Below are 25,444 nucleotides of genomic sequence, written 5' to 3'. Positions count from 1 at the left end.
TTGGGCCTTCAGTTCCAAGATAGTAATTTCATTAATTAATGTTACCAACTTGTTTTTCATCACAGAAACATTTGGTTTGGTTGCTTGGCCATCCAGTAATTATTGGGAAATAGAAATGGTTTGTGCTTGGGGCAAGTTATCTTTTGGAAGGAGACCTTTCTACGAGTGCTCTGGAAAATGGTAAGTTGGTTTGCATTGCAACTGAATAAGCAAATGAATACAAAAGCGTTTAACGTGCCTCTGAAGGAACAACTGAACTTGAGGAAACGCTTGTCTTGAGGGTTTGGGAGGATAGGGAGGAGAGTAAATGAACTCTTTCAAAACAAGGGGAGAGGGCTTCCCTGGTGGTGCAGTGGTTGAGAGTCCATCTGCCAATGCAGGTGACACGGGTTCGTGCCCCAGTCTGGGAAGATCCCACATGGAGAGGCCACAACAGTGAGAGGCCCGCGTACAAACAAGAGGAGATATCAAGGCAAACAGTATGGAAGTGATTTTACCTCAGGAATTCAAACAATGATAGATATAACTGAGGAATGGTAGTGTGGACAGTGGGGTAAAAGGAAATAAATCTGGGTGTAGATGAATGTTTTAAAAGTCATGGTTGGATCTATTAATAAACGAAGAATAAGAAATGCCCTTGTGCCCAGTAATAGATACAAAGTATGGTTTGTTTGCAAAAGTCAGCTGCGGACAAGTCACAGCCTTCCTCTAAGAAATTTTTTCTAGAAGAGCAAGAGGAAAGATTCCTGTGACTTACTGTTGAGACACGATGTTGGAGAGAAGAGCACAGCGTTTGTCATGTGCTTCAAGAGTCAAGTGCTACGGCCCCACTGAAAGGTGGAGAGAGGCTCTCTGGGGATGTAATTTCCAGATTCTTTTCCCATGTCAGATAACATCTCTGACCACAGCAACACGTTCCTACGCTTTTAAATATTCTTGAAAGAGTGCTCATTTCGCATAGCAGAAAACTTTTTCCTGCATTTGAAAATAAGTTTTATGAATTGAGTCCCCATTCTGCATTACTGACTTGGATGTGGTATTTACAAAGCACGCTCCCCTTTAAGTTAAAGAGGGGGGATTAAACATTTTTTTAAAAGAGGAAATCAGAACTTTTATTTTCCTCTTCTGGTGGCAAATCTTTTAAAAAGTATTATGTAAAATTTCCAACCAGAAACAAAAGGAGAGAACAGACCATAATGAACGCTTGTGTATCCATTAGCCAGCTTTATGGGTTGCCAATCTCACACAAAGTCTTTATAAAGTACAGGTGTTCCTATAACGAAACATATAAATTGAGTACCATAAAGATATTGGAGAATCTTCTCTCAAAAATCATTGAGAGAAATCCGTTTGTTAAAGTCAATAATCACCCCCTTATTTTTCTGTTTTATAAATAGAGTAAATATCTTCTGTCTTCCCTCCCTCCTTCCCTTTTTTTTTTTTTTTTTCCGGTACGTGGGCCTCTCACTGCCGTGGCCTCTCCCGTTGCGGAGCACAGGCTCTGGTCCTGCAGGCTCAGCGGCCATGGCTCACGGGCCCAGCCGCTCCGTGGCACGTGGGATCTTCCCGGACCGGGGCACCCCTAGCATCGGCAGGCGGACTCTCAACCACTGCGCCACCAGGGAAGCCCCCTCCTTCCGTTTTTGATTCAATAGAAAGTACTTTTTGCAATATGTTGGACCAGGAAGTTGTCCTTTTCCATAAGACTATGTAATCTGATAGTTTTGATGAGAAAGTGAAGAGAGTTATGAAGCCTTTTTTTTTTTTTCAATAACTGTCTTTGGTTCCTGTTTTATGTCAATCTTGTATGAGAAAATCCTGAAGCCACTTGCTTCCAGAATTAGTAGTGATTATATCTTGATCCCATAATTGTGCACTTTGTGTAAGTCATGATATAACTCAGGATTTCACCTCTTAGGAACTGAGTTCAAAATTCTCTCTCTCAGGAAGTGAATGCCTGTGATACTCCCAGAGTCTTGCAGAAGCAGCCCTGTCTCACTGAAGTCTGAGTATGGCCCTCCACTCTGGGTAGAGGCATATGACTAAGGATGCACTGCAGTGGACTCTGTCAGAAGCCTTCCCAATAGCCATTCTTCCCCTCCCACCTTGCTGGTAATGTACCCAGCCACTAAGTGTCCCAGTTTCCCCAGTGATAGTAGATAGTAGAAATTCGCCGGGGATTGGGGGGAAAGATTTTGCTTTTCTGGTGTAGGCTGGTGTCACCTTCTTCCTCTCCCCTTTTCTTTCTGCTGGGATGGGGGACTGGAGGTGGGCCACCATCTTGTGACCTGAGGTAAGAAGCATATGGGGATGAGCCCAGTGAGGCTGGGACCGGGCTTGTGTGGGAACCACCACACTTGCCCGGACCAGCCACTTCAGGACTTCTTGTTATGTTTGAGAAATAAATCCTGTTTGATGAAGCTCCTAGAGGCAGGTCTGTGGCATGCACAGAAATGCAATTGCAAACAGACACATGCACAGTGTATAAGGAAATATTGCTGTTTCTTATCCCAATCTCAGGTAGCAACTCTTCAATTAGGGAAGCTTTCTCAGAGAAACGTGACACCAGGACTCAGCCCTCCAAGTAGTGAATGTCTTTTTTGAAAATAGCCTGTATTTTCTTTGGAAGGCACAGTGAAAACATCGCCCCTCCCCAAGGAAAAAAATAAAGATTCCCATGCCCAGTCTATGTTCACAAAGTGAAGCGGAGAACTGAGGAAATTGCCTGACTTCCTGAATCCTTCACAAGAACTATTCATATAATTGAGTCACAAATGATTTTTAGGTATGTTAGGGGATCATTTTCCTTGGCTGGTGTAGATTTGCTTTGAATGTTTACGTGTACTGCATAAGTAATGCAAAGCAAGTTAGATGTGTGTAGTTCTGTTTTTAAAAATGCTTTTGTTGGTTAGCTGAGAAGGTACCAAATGACGGTGGCTTATTCTGAGATGCATAAGCCGGGCCTGGGATGGTGTCACCAAAATACCTTCAAATACTCAGAGAGCAGTATGTATGGGAATGACATTAAAGTTGGGTGTTTTTAAGAAGTGACAGATTACCTAACTCAATAATCCATGCTATCACACAAATTGGTTTGAAAAGGAAGACAGCTGGCTTTGTTCCAACACCAATAATGCTACTAATGGCAGCGACAGAATGATGCCAGGAGGGCAGGGAGGCCCTGCATGGCAGATCTGGCTCGGGGCCAGTGGAGGGGAACATGTTCAAAGAACTTTTTTTTCTTGTTTTTCTGTTTATATTTGCCATTTGGCAACTGCATAAGGGCTGTTAACATTGGATGTTGTGCAAATCTAAACAGGTAAAGAACAGGACTGATTTTTAATATAGAGAATTTTCCAGCAATTCATCTTGAACACAGAACTCCAGGATTCCTCATTCTCTGTGACTCTTCCTGTTCCATTAGGTAATTTATGACTCCCAGATGTTGGCATTTCATTAAAACCCAAAGCATTTGACAAACTACATTTTAGGAAAGTTTTTCAGTGAGTTGGTTTCTAGCAGGAGGAATTTATGATGAGTTGACTTAATCCTCGCTTTTCGGAGATGTTGAAAAAAAGTTCTTTCTATAAACAATGGGATTGTGTGTAGGGGATCATAGACCAAGCAACGGGTAGGATGTCAGTGCTGCCTTGTGAGAGAAATCTCACCAAACGACTTCTTAAAGGCCCCTGTGTGCAGTCCAGCATCGGCGTCTGCCCTCCGAGCTAACTGTGCTGTCTGGGGATTGGTGTGTTTCCAGCTTTACCTGGACCAGCTCTGCTCCTGAGCCCAGGTTGCCTGTGTATTCACTTATTACAACTAACTACTGTGAAATCATTCACAGACCTTGGAAATAACATATGTAAGGTGATTTATTTATATATTTTGACTAATAATATTAACTTGTCATTTCGTTTTAAAAATTTGATAAACGGACTGGGAATTTAAAGAGGGCGCTGTTTGTGTTAAATTTATAACCCTGCTTCCTGGCATTTTGGGATTGGTTATTGATTTTGGATTCCTTTTTTTGTCAGAGGGGTGTGTGTGTGTGTGTGTGTGTGTGCGCGCGCGCGTGTGTATAGGAGGTCTCCCACTCACTCCTTTCTGGTTTTTCCCAGTATGTCAGTATGATATTACACAGAAAATTTTTGAGAGGTATAGCCTTCACAGGATGCATGGTGTTTTCCAAATTTTGATGCACTAACAAAGAAGAAAACTGAAAAATGTGGCTAGAGTGTTTTATTAGTGCCATTTTTTATTTCTATTGCTATATTACCCAATATAAAATCAAGTGGCATTTCAGCAATGATTCGTTTATTTTGACAGGCAAAATAGGAAATTCAACCCCAATTAAATTTCCTGTTTTGCCAGATATTGCCATCTACGTGGAATTCAGTGACGTTCACAATTTCACTTCACTTTGACCTGAATAGACATCGAATCCTCTTAAACCTTTCTTGTCTATTGACCAGAGAGAAATGGATGGAGAGATATGAAATGAGAGTTTGAATATTTCATATTACACTTGCAATTGCTGGAGGGAAAATATGAGTCGTGTGGTTGGCTACTTATTTTGACTGAAGGCAATTGACTAAGTTCCCTGCTAGTCTCTGCCTGTGCAGACATAGTTTCGTGTGGCTTGGGTAAACGGCAATAGCATGGGCCAGGAAAATTCGAGATGTGGCAGAAAACTACTTACTTGAAACTGTTTCAAGGGAAAAATGGTTTTGTGATGACTTATTTAGGATCAGGGTCTAGTAAACTTTCTGTAAAGGGCCAGACAGTAAATATTTTAGACTCTGCATAGCATACAGACTTTGTGGCAACCACTCAACTCTGCTTTGAAGCATGGAAGCAGACATAGAAAATACTTAAAGGGGTAAGCATGCTGTGTGTCAATAAAACTTTATTTATAAAAACAGGCAGTGGACTGGATTTGGCCTGTGGGCCAGTGTTTGCTGACCTCTGATCTAATCCTACTTCCTCATTTTACTGATGAGCAAATGGACCCAATGGGATGAAGCTGTGAAATGAAGTTCACATTTTATGGCAAGACAAGAAAAATTTAAACATAAAAACATCTTCTCGGTCCTTTGGCTTCCTCTCTCTGCCCCCTACTGTGCATTGTATACCTGCATTATGCATTGACCAAACCTCCCCCATCAGCAGAAATACCTGCTCAACCATAAAGAGCAACATTGTCCTAGCACCTTTTAAGGCAACTCCTTAAAAGGTAACTTTCTTTCTTGATCTTGTAAGGGCCCACAATGATACTTAGATCGGGATTGTGCAAACTGTCAATAATATGTCATTTAATGTACAGCCCTCTGTCTCAAAAAACTTATATAATTGTGCCTTGACTTCTAATGGGTGGAACAGTCCTCAGAGCTTTCTGAGGTGCTCTTCCCGGGTTATAATCCTCAACTTGGCTCGAATAAAATTTTGCATTTCTTTCTCACATTGGCTGATTAATTTTTCATAGACAAAGCAAATCACTCAAAACCATCCAGCCAGTTATGGTGAGGCTAGAATCCCTCTCTCCTGGCTCCCAGATGCCATGATTCTCCACCTAGACAGCTTCCCTTAGTTACTCCCTGTGGATCTTCATTCTCGAAGTTGTGTAAACCTGGACAGCCGGTTATTGTTCTGCAGTGTGGGAGTGGCCAGTACACGTGTAAGTGCTTGGGCATAGAGATCTGATTAATGTTATTTATGGATGTTAAAGTGAATCAAAATATAAGAAATCTGAAGTGTCTCTAAGCTACTCGTTTTCAAAATTTAAAATGTTCTACGTGGTCTTTTCTCCTGTCAATCTTTTCAATTGTTCCAAGCCTTCCTGTGTACGTGCTGGTAGAGACCAGGGCCGGCCCGGCTGAGAGTGTTGACAGACGGCAGGAAGGGGCTCCGAGGCAGAGAATGAAAAATGGAAAACTGACACCTTATAGAAATCGAAGGGGTTGGCATGGCCCGGGATGTCTGGAGAAGGGAATAAACGGGGTGTTAAAGCAGCATGAGGCTGGGAAGACTTTGTGAGGTTTAGGACTCATCTGCTGTGGGTAGTTACTGCTTTTGTCTGCCCCGTGCCTGCTCCAGGAGCCCGAATGACTGGGGCAGGACGGTCCCACGGCACCGGCCAGGTGAACCCGACACTTCCTCAGAGTGTCAGAAGGTGGTCCTGCCAGCAAGGGAATATTTCGTCTCATGTCTAAACAGGAAGGGCACAGGCCAGAGCTGTCTGTGACCAGGCTCCCCGTAGCACAGACCACCCCACCCTTGGCAGAACAGAGAAAGGCACCAACAGCACCAGACACAGAGAGATAAGATGAACAGAAGGAACCTGGTGCCTCGCTTCCCTCTGCGATGCTCAGATTAGATCCGTGAACCATCCTGGTACCTCCTGATTAATCACCACCCCTCTTTATTTTGTTTGGATTATTTTTAGTTGAGTGTTTGACACCCACAATCAAACAGTCCTGTTTTTTACCATCTCGTTGGTAAAAGTATCTGTCTTCAAATGTCAAGTTGCATATACAATCTATATTTTCCTAGAAAATCTGTTTCTTTTTAACAAAACCGATGCTGCTATATTGCTCTTACATTCATTATGCTCCGAAGAGAAGTAAAAGATACCTTTCAATGTCTTTTTAGGAAGAAATGTATATGTATATACAGAACTTTATGAATTTATGTACACACACTCATGAGACACACATACACAATTATACTCACCTCTCTCTCTTACTCTGCAGGAAAGTTTGCTATTTTTTTGTGAAGGCTACCTTTCACAAAAAGAACAAATAATAAAATTTCGCAGAGGTTTAAACCACTATAGAGAAATGCAGCAGTTGATGTAAGAGTTTTTTCATTGTTTCAGGGAATTCCTCGCACTTTAAATTCAGAAACTTGGTTGTCACAGAAAGCCTGCTGAGGTTTTGATTGAGATTGCATCGATTTTACAAGTTAATTAGGGAGAATCAACATTCTAACAATATTGTGTCTTCTAATCCATGAAAATGGTCTACCTCTTAATCTATTTAAGTCTTTCAAAATTTCCCTCATCAGTGCTTTGTAGTTTTTGGTGTACAGATCTTGCAAAATTTTTTGTTACATTTATTCCTAGGTATTTTATGATTTTCGGTACTATTGTATTTGGCATTTTAAAAATTTCACTGTTAAACTGTTTTCAGTATTACATAAATATGTAATTTTTTATATCCAACAGCCTAGCTAAATTAACTTAATAAATCGAATAGTGTGTAGTTTCATTTGGTTCTCTCTGTACAATTAATCATGTCCTCTATCAACACTGACTTTTTACTTTTTCCTTTCCAATCTTTTATCTTTTCTTTCTTTCTCTTGCCTTATTGTACTTTTATATACTCTAGTATAATATTGAATAGAAAGGATAGGAGAGTGTTAAATGTAGTTTTGTTTATATCCTTTATCAGATTAAGGACTTTCTCTGCTATTCCTAGTTTGCTGAGAGTTTGTTTGTTTGTCTGTTTTGTTTTTTAAGATCCTGAACTGTTGAATTTGTCAAATGCTTTGTCTGTGATACTCTTGAGATATAGAGTGTATTTGAGATGAGATGCACATATTTCTCTCTACTTTATTCTGTTAATGTGAGGAATTACTATATTTTAGAAAGTTAAGCCAACTTTACAATCCTGGAGTAAATCCCATTTGGTCATGATGTATTATCTTTTTGCTCTGTTGTTAGATTTGATTCATTAATATCTTGCTTAGGATTTTTGCATCTGTAATTTTCTTATACCAGGTTCTGATATCAATGTTAAGGTCTTCATAGAAAAGTTGGGAAAAGTTGTTTCTTCTTTTTTTATTCTCTGAAAAGGTTTGTGTAAGAATTCATGATTGAAGCCATGTGAGTATGTGATTTTCTTTGCGGGAAGTTTTTAAATTGTAGATTTAATTCCTATAATGGATATGAGTACTCAGATTTTCTATTCCTTTATTTATTTATTTTTTGCGGTACATGGGCCTCTCACTGCTGTGGCCTCTCCTGTCGTGGAGCACAGGCTCCGGACACGCAGGCTCAGCGGCCATGGCCCATGGGCCCAGCCACTCTGCGGCATGTGGGATCCTCCCGGACCGGGGCACGAACCCGTGGCCCCTGCATCGGCAGGCGGACTCTCAACCACTGCGCCACCAAGGAAGCCCTATTCCTTTTTTAAATTTTTTTATTTTTAACATCTTTATTGAAGTATAATTGCTTTACAATGGTGTGTTAGTTTCTGCTTTATAACAAAGTGAATCAGCTGTACATATACATATATCCCCATATCTCCTCCCTCTTGCGTCTCCCTCCCACCCTCCCTATCCCACCCCTCTAGGTGGTCACAAAGCACTGAGCTGATCTCCCTGTGCTATGTGGCTGCTTCCCACTAGCTATCTATTTTACATTTGGTAGTATTTATTAGTCCATGCCACTCTCTCAGATTTTCTATTCTTATGTCAGTTTTGGTAAGTTGTTTTTTTTTTCTGGAGTTTGTTTATTTCACTAAATTTTCAAATTTATTGTCATAAAGATCTTCATAATACCCTCATTATTTTTTTAATATCTGTAGGACTTGTAGTGATGTTCTCTTTTTAATCCATGGAATTGTTTACTTTTTAAAAAATCAGTCTTGTTAGGTGTTTATGAATTTTATTAATCTTTTCAAACTGCCAACTTTTTGGTTTGTTGATTTTTCTCCATTGTATATATATTTTATATGTCACTGTTTTCTGCATTGATCATTATCATAGCTTTCTTTCTATTTTTCTTGGGTGTAATTTGTTGTTTTTTTCCCCAAGCTTCTTGAGACGGAAATATGTCATTGATTTTCAACGTTTCTTCTCTTAAAATATATGTCATTACTTGTTATATTCATTTATATTTTAATATATGCATTTAGTTCCATAAGTACCCCTTTTAGCACTACTTTAGCTGCATTCCACAAGTTTTGATACGTTGTATTTTCACTACATTCAAAATGTTTCATTTCCATTTTGATTTCTTTGATGACCTATGGGTTATTTGAATGTGTGCTGCTTAATTTCCAAACACTTGGTGGTTTTCTATTTATGTTTCTGGTATTGATTTCTCATTTCATGCTACTCTGATCAAAGAAAGCATGCTGATTTCAGTCTTTTAAAAGTTGTTGAGACTTATTTCATTGTCCAGTTTATGGTTTATTTTGGTAAGTGTTGCACATGCACTTAGAAAGAACGTGTAGTGTCCAGATATTGGGTAAAGTACTCTAAATATGCAAATTAGGTCAAGTTGTTTAACCATGTTGTTTCAAATTGTTTTTTACTGATCTTTTACGTGCATGTTCCATCAGTTACTGAGAGAGGTTTGTCACAGCTGGTACTAATCTGGCTGGAGAACGTAGGCAGGCCTTCCTGTACAGCTGCAGAGGCTGGTCCTGCCATTACAGAATGTGTGAATGGTACTCTCTGGAGTTGTGGGTCGGAACTTATGCTGAAAATGAATGTCAACCCTAGGACTTGGGCCTAAATAGACTAGGCAACCTCAAGATGAGCCAGAGGCCTGAGTTAAAAATTTAGTTCCATGTTTTTTTGGTTTTTTGCGGTACGCAGGCTTCTCCCTGTTGTGGAGCACAGGCTCCGGACGCGCAGGCCCAGCGGCCATGGCTCACGGGCCCAGCCGCTTCGCGGCATGTGGGATCCTCCCAGACCGGGCACGAACCCGTGTCCCCTGCATCGGCAGGCGGACCCCCAACCACTGTGCCACCAGGGAAGCCCCTAGTGCCATGTTTGAATGAAAAAAAAATCAAACTCTGTCAATTACATAATTGGCTTTTGGTTGGATTTTTAATTTCTTTGGTCTGCTATTTCTTCTTCATTAGGTAAGGCCATAAAAATGCTCTCTTTTTCCAGGCTATAGAGCACATGCTAAGTAAGGACTTGGCCAAGCTCGATGTGAAGACTCTGAGGAATGTGAATGTGAATAGGGATAATGCAGGTGCTGGGAGGTACATGGTAAGTGCCTTTTTTCCTGTCAGATTTGCCTCCTGAGCAATTTCTGAGAAGTCCATATGACACTGCCGGACATATGGGTTCAAGTATCCCCCCCAAAGCCGTTTCTAATGATGAACTTTTTCCAGATGGGCAAATGTGCTGACTCCAAATTGTCTATGGATCTCGGCTTGGCACTGGTGAGGGGTTTACAGGTGAACATCGACTTCTTAGGAGCATCGGATAGGAGAACAAAGGTTTTCGAATTCAGAAAGACTTAGAATCGAATCCTATTTTTGCACTTTCTAGCTATGTTGCAAGGGCAAAATCACAACGTCTCCGAGCCTCAGTGTTTTCATTTGTGAAACCTGCTTCATAGGATTTATGGTTAGGATGAAATAGGTAGGAAGCTCCTAGCACTGTGCCTGGCTCTAGAGATCATCATCACATGCTAGTTCCTCCTCCCTTTTCCCAGCCTCTCAACTAAAAGAATTGAATCCTACTTCTGGGTTTAGTGTCAAGAGACTGAGAGTAGGGTTCGCTTAGGAACCTAAAACTGGGATAAGCCTGAGAATAGGGAGGACTGCGGTCTGCAGGCCCAGGCTCTACTGAAAAACAGCAAAGTTTTCTCACACGAGGAATGAGGCCCAGTCCACAGCTACATTCAGCCCTGCCCATTACCCTCCGTTTATGCCAATGCAGTTACACATCCCAGGAGAATTGTAAGCCAGCCAGGAAAGACATGACGGCACTTCAACTTCTCTCCAAATGTGGAAAAGCCCCACCACACATCGAAAGTTGACCCAGATTTAATGCTAACGTGTTCCTTTTGCACAGGACTGGGATCTGTTAGCATTCATCACTTTCTGAGATTTGCAGTAAAGCACATCATAGGAAAATGTTATTGCCAGCGACTGAAGGAGGGCTGGTAGTTTGGGCTTAGCAGGGACTCCATCAGAAATGGAAGCATCAGCTCAGGCTGGTGGATCGTGGGTCAGGAGTGATGACCTAACCGTGAGGGCTTGTGTGGGAAGTTCTGGGAGGGTATTCAGGTTAACCTGGAGTAATGGAGGACAGGCATCTGGGCAGAGCCTGTTTAAGCTGTGAGAACAAGTTCTGGGTCTTCTCCCAGGTTGGGCTTCATCTCTGGCAGGCTGCATTGAGGATCCAGAGGCTTCTCCTGGCTCGGTGGAAGACCAGGCTGAGGCTGATAAGTGATGTCTGCCATGGAGCGGGGAGGGGCTGGTTGACTCATGGGCTCTTTCTTTTAAAATTTAATTTAAATTTTTCCTCAAAGGAATATATTTACATAATGGGAAAAGGCAATGAAACTACAGAGCTTTCATGGAAACAGCAGCCCCTGATCTCACCTCTTCCCATACCCAAAAGGCAAACTCTTTCAATTTTTAAAAGCTCTAGATTCTTATGTTCATAGTTCCTTTTTTCTTTTATTAAGGACAATTTCAAACCCAGCTTCAACTGCTATCCTCACACGGCCAGTCTTGTTTCATTTCTCTCTCTGCACTCTCAGATTATTTCAAAGCAAATCCAAGTCCCCGAAACATTTCACCTGTAAATAATTTACTATGTCTCTCTAAAAAGATAAGGAATCTTGTTTTTAACATAACCACATACCATGATACCATGATCTCCTGAGTATCATCAAATATCCAGTGTTCCAAATTACCAGATAATCTTATCATTTAAAAAATATTTTACCTCAATATTTCTAAATAACATGCTTAGATTTGTGTCATTTATTTTCAAATCCAGTAGCACAGTTGCTCTATTCCAGGCATCCCCATCTATTTTAGAGCAAGTCTGCAAGTCACTGAGGGGCAGAAAGGAGCCTGTGGGTGAGGCATGATGGTCGCCCAGCTGGGGCCCCTCTCCTGTGGCCTCCCCTCCAGACTCTGGCATTCTAAGCAGACGCATCTTCTGAGTAGGTAACGTGGGGCTTTGTGCTTTCACTTTGTGGATGTGAGCACAGTGTTGGAGACGCTTGCTCCACCCAAGTGTATGTGGTGCGCATTTATGCAATTGCTCTTGGATTCATTCCTGACCCTGGAAAAGCAAGGGTGACGGTGCCAGTTGTTTCTGAGATAGCCAGCGTAGTGTAATGGAAAGACATTGCAGTTGTCGGAACTAGAGAGCTCAGGTTTAAATCTAGGCTCTGTCACTGGCACCTGTGTGACCTTGGGAAAATTACATAACCTCTTTGGGTCTCTGTTTCCATACAATGCAGGGATAACTACGCTTACCTTGAAGGGAAGTTGTTGTAAGGACTCAGTGCAATAACACGCATGCATAACACACTGGAACACCTGGCACATAGTAGGGACACAATAAATTCACATGCCCTCTCTCAGTTGTACATATATATACTGTATATGTATGTGTATATATCTATATATGTCTAAATATAATATTTTACTTTTTATAGATAAGGGACAATAAGTTAACTCACTTTTTTTTTTTTGCGGTACGCGGGCCTCTCACTGTTGTGGCCTCTCCCGTTGCGGAGCACAGGTCCGGACGCGCAGGCTCAGCGGCCATGGCTCACGGGCCCAGCTGCTCCGCGGCATGTGAGATCTTCCCGGACTGGGGCATGAACCCGTGTCCCCTGCATCGGCAGGTGGACTCTCAACCACTGCGCCACCAAGGAAGCCCTAAATTAACTCACTTTCATTTTGCATATTTACTACTGTATTTGTTAAAAATTATCTAGCCTTCTACTTAAACTGCTACTTATACCTGTCTAAAATTAAAATGCAAAACAGAGTAAAATAATTCCTTTTAGTAAAACTTTCTTAATTCAAATTTAAAAATCCAAATTATAAAAATTTCTAAATTTATTAGTTTCATGTAATGCTAACTAATTGAAAGTAAACTCTTCTCTCTCAGTCAGACTTGCTTTAAGAGACACACGAGTCATACAGTTAGAAGTGTTTCAGCCAAGCCTCCTCTGGTTGCAAGGGACAGAAAGATAACCCAAATTAGCTTAAGCAAAGAGTAATTCTACTGGCTCACAGATGTGGGAAGACTAGTGGTTGAGTTGTCTCCACTTACGTCATGATCCAAGGCCTTATAAAACATTGTTAGATTTTTCTCTTTCTCTTGCCATCTCTCAGTTCTGTGCATTGGCTTCAATCTGTAATTTCTTCCAATTTTCAAAGGTGTTCAAAGTAGCCACATAGCATCTCTAGCCTGTTTTGTCCTTGCAGGTCTCAATCCCCAGGGAAGAGGAACTCTTCTTTCCCAGGATCCAAAAATCACATCTCAGGGAAGACTATGATTGGCTCACTTTGGTCATGTGCTCACACATATGGTGAGAGCAGAGCACAAGGATGGGGGTGGTTGCTGAGATAGGCAGTCTCACTATGACCACGTGGAAGGAAAGGGATGATTCTCTAGAGGAAAAGCCAAGAGTTCATATCATATTATAAAAGGATACTGTTTAGGGAAAAACAATTATATCATTTATATAACTTATTTGGCAAATGATTACTGCTCATGCTAGCACAAGCAATGTATTATAATTTTTATCAAAGTTTTTTTCTTTCAGCTGAACTGAACATTCTTCTCCACAAATGTGTTTATCTTATTAACTTCATATCAGATAATTTAGCTACAGACAATAATAAATAAAAATGTTCTTAAGCACTTACTGTGTGTCAAGCACTAGTATAAGCACATAAAGTACCATAACCCATTTAATCTTCATGCAAACCATGTGAGATAGGAACTCTTACTATGTCCATTTTACAGTTGAGTAAACTGAGGCTGGGAAAGTTAAGTAACTTTCCCCAACCACATGCCTAGTAATTAGAAGAGCTCAGATCAAACCTGGACGGTCTGGCTGCAGAGCTTATACTCTTGAGTATCTAATGACAACAGGAAATTTCAACTCAGCATGTGTCACAGTGCCACAGATGACAACTGAGTAAAGTCCATGTTACTTGTAACACACATGATGCTCTTTATTCTGAAATAAATTTAATTCATCAAAGATTAAGATGTCTCTGTGCAGTTAGCATTGTGGTAGGTGTCTTAGGGGTTAGCTGGGTCATATGCAACACTGGAAGACCTGGTCCTCTCCTTTAAGGAATCTGTAATTCTATTTCAGGAGGTAAAACATACAAATGGGAAACAAACAAATAATATAAATCAAACCACCCAGGAGCCCTATTCATACGTGCTGGGGAACAGGGACTGAAGTCATGCCTGGGGCTGACTGGGCTTAGCTAGGGAAGCTTTGTGAGAAGATGAGTTTTAAGTTGGGCTGTAAGGGAGGAAACACTCATGGATTAGCAAAAACTCAAGGGAAGACTTTAATAATGATAAACGATAGGCATGAAGGCCGATGTTTGTGTGTGCGACCACATCCCAGGCGATCTACTAACCCCGTCATATGATCTCTCATATAGTCCTGTTGCATGCTAGCCCTGTGAGGTAGGTATTACCACTACCCTCATTTTAAAATGCGAGGAAAGTGAGTCACAGAGAAGGTTGGGAAATGTATTCAAGTTCACATAGCTACTAAGTAGAACTGGGATTCATGCTGAAGTTGGTGGACTCCAGAACCCAAATTCCCAACCACTATGCGATTAGATCTATCCTATTAAAAAAATCCCACTTAAAAAATGTTGAACTTTATCATGTACCAATACACTGGTAGGGCTGACAAAGCATTCATTGGATTCTAGATTGTGGGAGGATACCCTCAGGGATCCCGGTGCATGTGTGGATGTGCTGCGTTCCATCCCCTTCACGCGAGTGGCTTTACAGTTGACCTGGTGAGAGGTATTTACAGACATGAGGAGCTCAGAGAGTGTGACACCAGGAAGTGCCCAGGCTCCGTTTCGCCCAAGGCGGATCATTACAGAGTTTCCACAGGTGTCTTTCCTGGGGCCATACATTATCAAGGCTCTGCTAAGATAGTAAATGTTCGACTATAGAGTATCAGTCCAACCTTAAATGAGTGAAACGGCAAGGCAAAATTATTCACCGGGTTTGCTCACATCAGCATAATCTGAGTGAACCATCCCCAAGGACAAGCCAAAATGATCTGGAGAAGCATGTGGATGAAATATAATCAGAGGCAGGGGAAAAGACACGAGAAATCATCGAAACTTGCTGAAGGACATTTTCTGACCAACTTTCCATCATCCTTTTGGCTACAGTGTCCACAGGCACACCCCAAGTCCCTAAGGCCTTGAGGCTGACAAGGAAGAAACGGGATGTGTGTGTGTTCATTTTGTGTACATGTGTGTGTACGTGTGTTTAAATTCATGGCTAGAAACTCTGTTGTGTGTGTTAAATGGCTGAAAAATTAGGAAAGTGCCAGGCTCTGCTTTAACTGGATTTTCTAAAGCATAAATAAAAGTTAGCGAAGGGTGATGCATTCTTTGATCCATGTCTTCCTTCAGAGAATGCACAGCTGGTCCAGAGTCACTCTCTTTCCTAATTAAGGGACCTTATTCCACTCACACTCAGAGCTGCTGCCTATGTGCTGGTCTGGAAGCTGACATCAAACCCACGTAGCCAGAAATGCCTTTAGAGTTGGAGCGGGCCCAGAACACTGGACCCCCAGAATGTTATGGAAACTATATGGAAACAGATGATGACATAACGCACAGCAGAGAAACACGATGCCCAGCTCTCGTCTGGAGAAACGATCCTTAGAAAAATGGCTTCAGCTGAGACTTGGAAATACACCCAAGGGGTTAACCTTAGGAGGCTTAATGAAGGTAACCCCCCGATAGATTCTGAAGGCCAGCCTTTGTTGTGGTGGCAGGTGAGGTAGCAGTGAGTTTGCCCAGGCTGGGAGTAGAGAGAAACCATCCTATAGATCCTACCTCTGTTGTCCATTTTCCTCACCAGGACCAGGACTATGGAGAGGGCAGACTAGGTACTTAGGGGGAAAAATTTAAGGAGATATTCTCTCTGGTACTTGCAGTACTACAGCCAAAGGAGTTTGCCAAATGTGCACATGTACGTGGCCCAAAGATGGAGTCCAAAGGCCTTCACAAGGCTTCCAGCAATGCTTCCCCCACTTTCATGTGCCTGCAAACCATCTGGGGAGCTCTCAAACATCAGATTCAGATTCTAGGTATTGTAGGTCACAGGTGGGTCCTGAGGTTCTGCATTTCTAACAGACTCCCAGGTGATGCTGGGGCTAGTGGTCTGGGGACCATACTTAGAACAGTGAGGGTTTAGGTGCCAGTAAAATAAGGCCATGAGCCATATCTGTCCCGCCACCTGTTCTTATAAATAGAGTTTCATTGCAACACATTCATTTATGTATTGTCTGCAGGCATTTTTCTGGATACAGCGGAAGAGTTGACTAGTTTTGACAAAGATTGTATGGACCGCAAAGCCTAAAATATTTACTATCTGCTCTTTACAGAAAAGTTTGGTGATCCCTGGTTTATGGAATCTGTTTTTGTTTCTCATCACTCACATTTCAGCCAAATGCCACAGGCTTAAAGTTCTGGGGCTTTGCAAATGATGTTAGCTCTCCCTTGATGTTCTTTCCCTCTTCTTTGTTACCTCTTACCTTGTTGTCTGATCTCAGCTTAGATGTCATTTCTTCCATGATGCCTTCCTTGACCTTCCCAAACTGAGCTAGGTGACTCTCGCAGCATGCAGAGAGACTGGAACTTCCCATTGGAACACTAATTACCTTGAACTGTAATTGCCTATTTCACCATCTGGATCTCCCATTAGATCATAGACTTTTTAAAACATTTATTTTACTGAAGTATATTTGATTTACAATGTTGTGTTAACTTCTACTGTATGGCAAAGTGATTTAATTTCATACATATGTATATTCTATTTCATATTCTTTTTTCCATTGTGGGTTATCACAGGATACTGAATATAGTTCCCTGTGCTATACAGTAGGACCTTATTGTTTATCCATCCTGTATGTAATAGTTTGCATCTGCTAACCCCAAACTCCCAGTCCATCCCCCACTTCCCCTACCCTTGGTAACGGCAAGTCTGTTCTGACTTCTTAAGGGTCAGGACTATATCTGTTAATTATTGAATTCTAAGCACCAGGTACATAATATTCAGTTTTAAATTTGATAATTTTATGACAACTTTGGACAGCTTTCTTACTTTTAAGCACCCGGAATGGAGAGAGGTCTTGCCATTACAGAGAAATTCAACCCAATCTACTTCCCAGTACTGGTCTTCTTGAAGACGACGAAACGCTCGGTGGTCATCCGCCCCAGTGAGAGCAATGCCACCACACCCACCCAACACCACACACGCACATATACACATATACACAGCAGTTCTCAGCTCTGATTCCTGGGTTGGGCAGAGGACCTACGTATCTTTTGAGATTAAAATATTTGAGGATTTAAGAATCGATCTAGTTTTCCTGGAATCTTCTGTACTCAGACTCTTAAGAGCGGCAGTAAAGATTTTAGTGTGGCGGAGAGCGAAACTTTTGCTTATTACGATTCTTGAATTGTGTTTGTCCCTGCTCTCTTTGAACAGGGAGAATGGAAATCCAGTTCAATGGGTCATTTCAAGAAAGTAATCAGCCATTAGGTCAATTGCCTCTTTCAAGAGGCCAAGCAGTGGTTTTTCAAAGCTCATTTCTACCCAGCAGGGCTAGTGGAATCTTGGGTGGAGAGCCGGAGCCTGCACAGAGGGTCGCTGTGGGCCAGCCTGGGGTCTGGCCACTGAAGACGGGCCCCTGCCGTTCCCTCAGATTCTTCCTTGAATGCGTGGTCTGTGCTTCCAAGGTGGCCCTTCTGTAGTAGGAAGGAGGCGTCCAGTGGCAAGGCTTAAACACATTAAGCCAACCATTGATTGAAGTTTGGTAAGATTATCTGCGTGAGATGTTCTGAGTTAACCAGATACACCTCAAGCCACCCATTCTTTAATTCTTCCTGGAGATGTTCAAATCATCACTCCTATGTTTGCACGCCAAGAGGCATGTATCTCTTTTCCTCACATTCTTTATTTCTGCCCATTTCTGGTCAGTCCCACCAGGCCCCGTTCCCTCAAGTTCATAGTTAACTCTCAGAATCTATGTATGTCCAGTGCCACTGCCTTTTCGTTATCACAGATGAGTACTTATGACTTTTTAATATCATAGGCATTTCCTCTACAATATTTCTCATTCTCTTTTGGAAGCGAGAAAAAAAGCTCCTTAGGAGAAATTATGTAACTCTAGAAACAACAGCCAGCATTTGAGACATTCTGTGACAGTGAAAAGCCAAATTCCAGATGTTGGGTTTTGATTCTCCAAAGCAATGTGTGCAAAGAAGGGCGGGCTTGCAGTGGGATCAGGAATTCATTAGAGATTTACTGATTTCCCTCCCTGGGCAGTTAAGAATCCAAGGCAGGCAGCTGAGAAGGTCTTTGAGGGACAGGTCAAAATGGGCAGCGCCTTTAGCTCTATCTGCTGAGCAAGGAACCATTCTCCAACTTTCAGACGCCTGGACTATTTTCCCTCCTGATGCTCTCAATAAATGCTCACCAATAACCATCCGAGGTAGGACAAACAGGACTGGGTCCTTGGAGAAGGTCATTTATTTATCTGTTTAGTTTCCTTTGTGCAGTCTGAATATGTCGAATGAGTGACTTCTGAATTTTTTGAAGTTTGACCTTTTTTTCCCCTCCCCTTAAAAAATATGAAGTAGTTGCTTATTTCTCTGTTTTGATTTTGTCATAGTTGGGATTTTTCAGGCCACACACAGACATACTTTTTACTTTTGGCAAGAAGTAAACATCCAAGGCTCGTAAATTACATTCATAAATATTTAGTGTTCTTCGATGGGTTAAGAGGTTTTAAAGGAAGGGAAAGAAAACCAAGCCTGGGTGAAAACAAGCATTTTATCCAGAGGAAAATGAAATCCTTTATCTTATTGTTCGAAGACTTGAAAGCAGTCACCAAGAAACAAAAATGAACTGTTGAAGTGTTCAAAGGCATCATATTCTGCTCCCAACGTAACAGCAAGGAAAATATCTCTTGATTTCAATAAAATTTTGGATTAAGTGTCCCACAATGACAGGGTGGAGAAATAGTTGCATTTAAGAGTCGATGAATCATGGAGAAAAAGAAATTGTGGTTCTGGAACCAATCAGTGATCGAGTATGGAGTTGCTTTGGGGTTAGTTAGTGGGCAGGAGTAGGGGACCTGGCTTCCCATCTTCCATTTCTTGGGGTAGGGAGCCTGCATTGCCCTCCTGTGTCTGCAGGAGAAAAATCGGGTGCACCCCACATTAAGGAACTTGAAAGCACAACTATTAGTATATATCAGAATGGATGCCGGGTAGGAATGATGCTTGCATGGGGAAAGGAACGCCTCACTTTAGAAGAGTATTCAAGAGTATTTAATCTAGTAAGTTGCTCCACTACATTTAAAGTAGGATTTAATTTCTGAAACATTGATTGCTGCAAAGTTATTTAGGAATCTCTCCATTGCGCAAAGTGAGATATCCTTGTGCTGGCTGACCTCCTCTCAGGTTTATGAAGGTAACAGCACCAACATTAGTTGGTCACTTCCCTGTTCAAACACCTCCAGGACTCCCCACTGTCTCCTGCAAGCTTTCTCAACCTTGGTATTCTTTTTTTTTTTCTTTTTTGGCCACGCTGTGCGGGCTGCAGGATCTTAGCTCCCCGACCAGGGATCGAACCTGGGCCCACAGCAGTGGAAGCACAGTCTTAACCACTGGATCGCCATGGAATTCCCTCAACCTCAGCATTCTTGATACGGGGATGGATAATCCTTTGTAGTGCGGAGCTACCCTGGGCGTCGTAGGATGCTTAATAGTGTCCCTGGCCTCTACCCACTAGCTGGCACTCTCAGTCATGACAATCGAAAATGGGTCCAGACTTCAACAAATGCTGTTCCCTTGGGGTGGAGGTGCACAAAACTGCTCCCAGCTGAGAGGCACGGATCTATCAAATAAAGGGTATAGGTCTTTGCTTCTCCACCACCAAAGGTTTGGTCCCCACCACTCTCACCCTCACCGTGAGGCACATCTGTCTCCTGGTCTCCATGCTACACACTCTGCTCACTATTACCCTTCGTTCCTGTGTCTTCCCCCCTTGAAACGTCTTTCTCCTTGCTTGTTCCCCTCGAAATCCTTCCCCGTCTTCAGCTACATCTCCAGCCCCACCTCCTTCAGAGTTCCCAACCCACATGGCTTTCTTCTTCCTAACACAGGTGGGGTTTATTGTCCCCCTTGCTCTTTGGGGGACAACAGATATGGCTAGGGTGACCTGAGAGCAGGAGAATCTTGCTTCTGGGGAGAGCACTGGAGAAGAATCGAGAACCCACAGTAGAAATGACTGCCTGGGGGCAGTCCCGAGAGTTCTTGTTACTCAGAGGGGACCAGACGTTGCTGGGAGAGGACCAGCTTTATTGGGCAAGAGATAATTGATGCAAGAGCCTTTAGACTAGCAGGTAAAGGGTGATTTATCAGTTTCCTAGGGTTGCTGTAACAAGGTACCATAAGTTGGTGGCTCAGAACAACAGAAATTTGTTTTCTGCCAGTTCTATAAGTCTGAAATCAAGGAGCAGGCCCATGCTCCCTTTGAAGGTGCAAGGGAGGTGTTCCAAGCCTCTCTCCGGGCTTCTGGTACCTTAGGCATTCCTTAGCTTGCGGGTGCCTCACCCCACTCCTCTGTCCTAACACGGTGTTCTCCATGTCTTCTCATCATCTTCCTTCTGTGTGTGTCTCCACCGAAGTCCAAATTCACCCTTTTTATAAGGACATCAGTCATATTGGATTAGGGTCCCAACCTAGTGACTTCATTTTAACTTTATTAAACAAGGTAAAGACCTTGTATCCAAATAAGGTCACATTCTGAGACACTGAGGATTGGGACTTCAACATATCTTGTTTTGGAGGGGGACACAATTCAGCCATAACAGGTGGTAAAATTACCTCAAGTTACCACTGAAAGGCATGGGAGCCATTTATATGATGTGATGTAACGGCAGACTCTTAATACATCTCCTTCCCAAATCCCTTCTGTTAACCCACTGGTATTATTCCTATGGTCTGTCATTTCAGCACAGAAAAAAAAATAATCCTTTCACAAATGTCCCCCTGGGATGTTGGGGTCAGGATATAAATAATCATTAGCTAATATCTTTGTTAAAAGCTGAAGTGAGCAAAAAGATGACTGAGCCAGAAGAAGGGAGAGGAAGAGAAGGAAATCTGCAGGGAGGGGAGGGGAGGGGTCAAAGATCACCTCTGCCTACTCAGCAGTTATCCCTGAGCCTGGACTTGGTGGCAGCAGTGGCATTCCTGGGGGCCAGCTGTGAGAGGTGTGGCAGCAAGAATGAAGGCTCAGGTTCCCGAAAGGCACTCCTGTGCTCCCCAGGACACTCCTGTACTCTTGGCCTTGAAGTCCCATCCTCTAGCCAATGATTTTGCTGGTCTGAACTATGTAGGCAAACACTCGTCTAATTCTGAGTTTGTTAATTAAACACGTATAAAATGCATCTAAATGTTTTCAAATTAATGCACCACAAAAATACCAAAGTTTTGATACTTAAAACTAAACCAAACGAACAGGCATACTGCCTCTTGATGCCTCAGCTGCATATTGCTTCGTGTTTTCAAGCTTTTTCAGCCAACGAGCAGGGCTAAATTTTGCAAATATATTATCAGCCAGTAGTATCAGCTTTCCTGAATCTCCTGCTATCGAAAATGCTTTGCCCAGCTCTGGCTACAAATATTCCTGCCATCTTGAGGAGATTTACTGTGTCTCAACACAAGCCTCCAGTATCTCATGTCAAGCCATAGGTCATGGGCAAATGATCCATTTCATTCTGGATTTTCCTAAGTTTTAAAAATTCAACCTTCTCTCTAATATAGAGATTTCTAATTTGAGAGGGTTGGGAAGAGGATAAATAGGATAAACGTTGGTCATTCACTGAAAAACATTTGGAACCTGCAGCCAAAATGTTCTATGCATGATGTGATTGCTCTACGTACTTTCTTTTTTCTTTTCTTTTCTTTTGGCCACAGTGTGGCATGTGGAACCTTAGCTCCCCATCCAGGGATCAAACATGAACCCCTAAGTGGAACTACGGAGTCTTAATGACTGGACGGCCAGGGAAGTCCCTACCTACTTTCTAGAAAATCTATAAATGCACCTTTTGGCTTCACCTATATCTGTACCTACAGAAACTTTCTTTCCTTGAAAGAAGCAGTACCTGGTTTAGACAAGCACCTCATCTGTCTGTATTCTGGACGGTTTGTTAATAGCTAGGCAGTCTTTGGTTCTGAAGTGATTGTAGGCAGTTGTGAGTATGTGAAATGGAGGATCAGTGGTTTTCCACCCTGGCTGTACAGGAGAAGTACCTGTGGGGCTTTAAAATGGCCTGTGATGGTTAATTTTAATGTGTCAGCCTGACTGAGCCATGGTGCCCAGCTCTTTGGTTAAACATTATTCTGGATGTTTCTGTGAAGGCCTTTATGGATGAGTTTGACATTTACATTGATGGACTTTGAGTAAAGCAGATTGCCCTCCATGATGTGGGTGGGCCTCATCAAATCAGTTGAAGGCCCTAATAGAACAAAAGACTGACCTCCCCCCAAGCAGGAGGAAATTCTGCCAGCAGATGGCCTTTGAACTTCAAATGCAACATTGGCTCTTCCTGGGCCTCCAGCCTGATGGCCCACACTGTAGATATTGCACTTGCTAGTCTTCATAATCACATGAAGTAGCTCCTTAATCTCTTTATAGATACACATCCTGCTGGTTCAGCTTCTCTGGAGAACACTCATTAATAAAACTCCCACATCTGAGCCCTTTTCCCCAATCATTCTGATGCAGCTGGCCTGCGGAGGGCCAGAGGAGTGTTATTTTAAAAGGATCTCCAGGTGATTCTCAGGTGACCAGCCTTGAGGACCACTGCCAGAGCCACTCTCTTCCCTTCACAGACAAAACAGGCCCTGGTCCAATCACATCACTGTCATGGGAGTCCTGACTTTGCCATTAATTGCCTGAATAACCTTAGGCACATAACTCAAACTTTCTGAGGTTCAGGGTTCTTATCTATAACCTAGAGAAAAATAACACTGGGGTCATCAGGTTGTTGTGAAGATGATGAGATGTTAAGTGAAATGCGACATGGAAATGTACAATATTTTCCTTTTTATTAGGTGGGAGTGAATGTGTGTATTGTATGCCTGTTACTTTTGTAATCACCATGTTGAACCAAATACACGGCTCTTTTTTCATCCTCAGGCACTAACCTTTGGCCTCTCTCCCTGACAGACAGCTCAGTCTCTGCATTTTCCCCACTGTGGCTGAGAGCCCTGCATCTGGCCTGGTTTCAGCACAACAGGGAGGGGCCAAGTCAGGATGGGCGGGACCCTCAGTACTCAAGGTTAAGCAATTGTCCTTGACTTGGGGTCTCTCTGCACAGGGGGACGATATGGGGCTTTGGCTGAAGTCATAGGTCACTTTGCATGTGTTGGTGAAACAAATTGAAATACTGTGGTCAAATCGAGCCCGTGGAAGAGACCAGGAGACATATGTGAGCGATTTTCATGGTTAGCCGCGAGACCCACCATTGCCTGGAGTGAGAGGCTTCAGCTCATGCGTTGGTGAAAACGATCCCGCTCCAGCTCTGGAGCGTCGGGTAGCTCATTGGTGATGGTGCATTGCTTTCTGGTGGCCATGAGCCCCTTCAGGCTGGGAAGCACGCCCCTCGGTGCATTTCATACTGGGACATTTGAGAGGGTTATGGGAAACCACTTTCCCCTTACTCCATCATCCTGAGTGAAATGGATTTAGGACATGTAAAAAGCATGCCCTTTAATTGATGGCAACATAAACAAACCTGAGCAGCCTGGACCGAAACTACAAAGAGGAGGGTGATGAAAGAGAAGCATGGGCGTGGATAATGCAGTTAACATCCCTTCCCCTCATGTGGAGTGAGCCTGGGCAGCATGGCTTTGCTGTTTGGGCCATTAGCGACATGCTCCATTCACATTAAAATTGTGAAAAGAGTTGGCTTTGTTTACATCCTGCATTGTAAGAGGGCATTTTTAATAGCTTAAGGAGAGTGCTTCTCTGGAAAGGACTGAAGGATAGGAAACAAGCCTACATTCAGAAAAGCTTATACCAGGTATGCAAATAATATTTCATCCAGGAAAATAAAGCTATTCAATGGCCGCCGGTGGAAACCACTTGCAAGATCATGAAATTCTTGATGGTTTCAGATGTAATCCATTCACTTCATCATATACTTATAGTCTGCCCTGGGTTAGACTCTGCTAAACTCTGACCAGGTATAAAGATGTGTTCATCTAATGTCAACCTTAAAGGGACTTATATTAAAGTGCTGTACAGGGCAGTGATTAATACAGTACACAAGTCCCACATTTTACTAGTTTACTATGTACAAATTCCTTTAAGACTCTGTTTCCTCATCTGTAGAATGGATTTGATGATGGTGATGAAGATGATGATAATGGTGATGACGTGGTGATAACGAACATGGATTGAGCATTTACCCTGTGCCACGCTTCCGGTGAACTCAGCTGTAAGAGCTTTTCATGTGTTCCTTAATCCTCATAATAATGCAATAAGGTAGGTAGCTATTATCTCCAGTTTTATTTCCTTCATAGGACATAGTGAGGAGTAAACGAGTTAATGGATATAAAGCCCTTAACACAGTGTCTGACAATTGGAAACCTCAGTAAATGTTAGCAACAATTATAATAAATATCACATTTTAATTGGTTGCTAGAAGCCAGTCCCCAAATGGGTATAGCTGCTCTAAGAGAGGTGTAAGCAAAATGCTATGAGGGTTGAGAATGGGGAGAGAGTACATCTAGGAACTGGGCCTTCCAGAAAGGACGTGTGGCTCGAAGGCATGCAGGCACAGGCGGCAGGAAGGATGGGACCAGGACGGGGACCAGGGAGCAGGGAAGCGTGGGGCATGTTGGGGACAACTGTGACAAGGTCAGTTGGCCAAGGGCAGAGGAAATGTATACGTCAAGACTGAGAATGTGGGTCATATGGGGGAGCACCTCAGATGCCTTCCAAGAGTTCACACTGAATCTGGTAGGCAAGGAGGCCACTGGAGGATTGTAAATGGTGAACGCCACGGTCAACGCTGTTTACTTCTTGAATGCAGTGGCGCGCCAAGAGTTACCCAGGGAACACTTAAAATACTCGCAAAGCCATTGGTCCTGGGATTTAAAATGCACTCGGAGCCAGGACACAGTCCAGAGTGGATGCGAATCTGGCTTTAAGAATGAGGATTAAATCAGACCTAAAAACTCACAGAGGCCCGATTTAGCTGGTCTGGTCCCTGCATCAAGGGCAGTGCCAATACTTTATCTGTTTTTAAAGTGATCTCACCCATCCTGCTCTTGCCTTTTTGTCTGTGTGATGGGGACAAAGGAGCGCCAGCACAGAGCACACACCTGAGACAGGGCCACGCTGGGTGACGTTTGTA

This window comes from Pseudorca crassidens, chromosome 8 (assembly GCF_039906515.1).
Source record: "Pseudorca crassidens isolate mPseCra1 chromosome 8, mPseCra1.hap1, whole genome shotgun sequence".
Classification (NCBI taxonomy): Eukaryota; Metazoa; Chordata; class Mammalia; order Artiodactyla; family Delphinidae; genus Pseudorca; species Pseudorca crassidens.
This window is presented reverse-complemented; position numbering follows the sequence as displayed.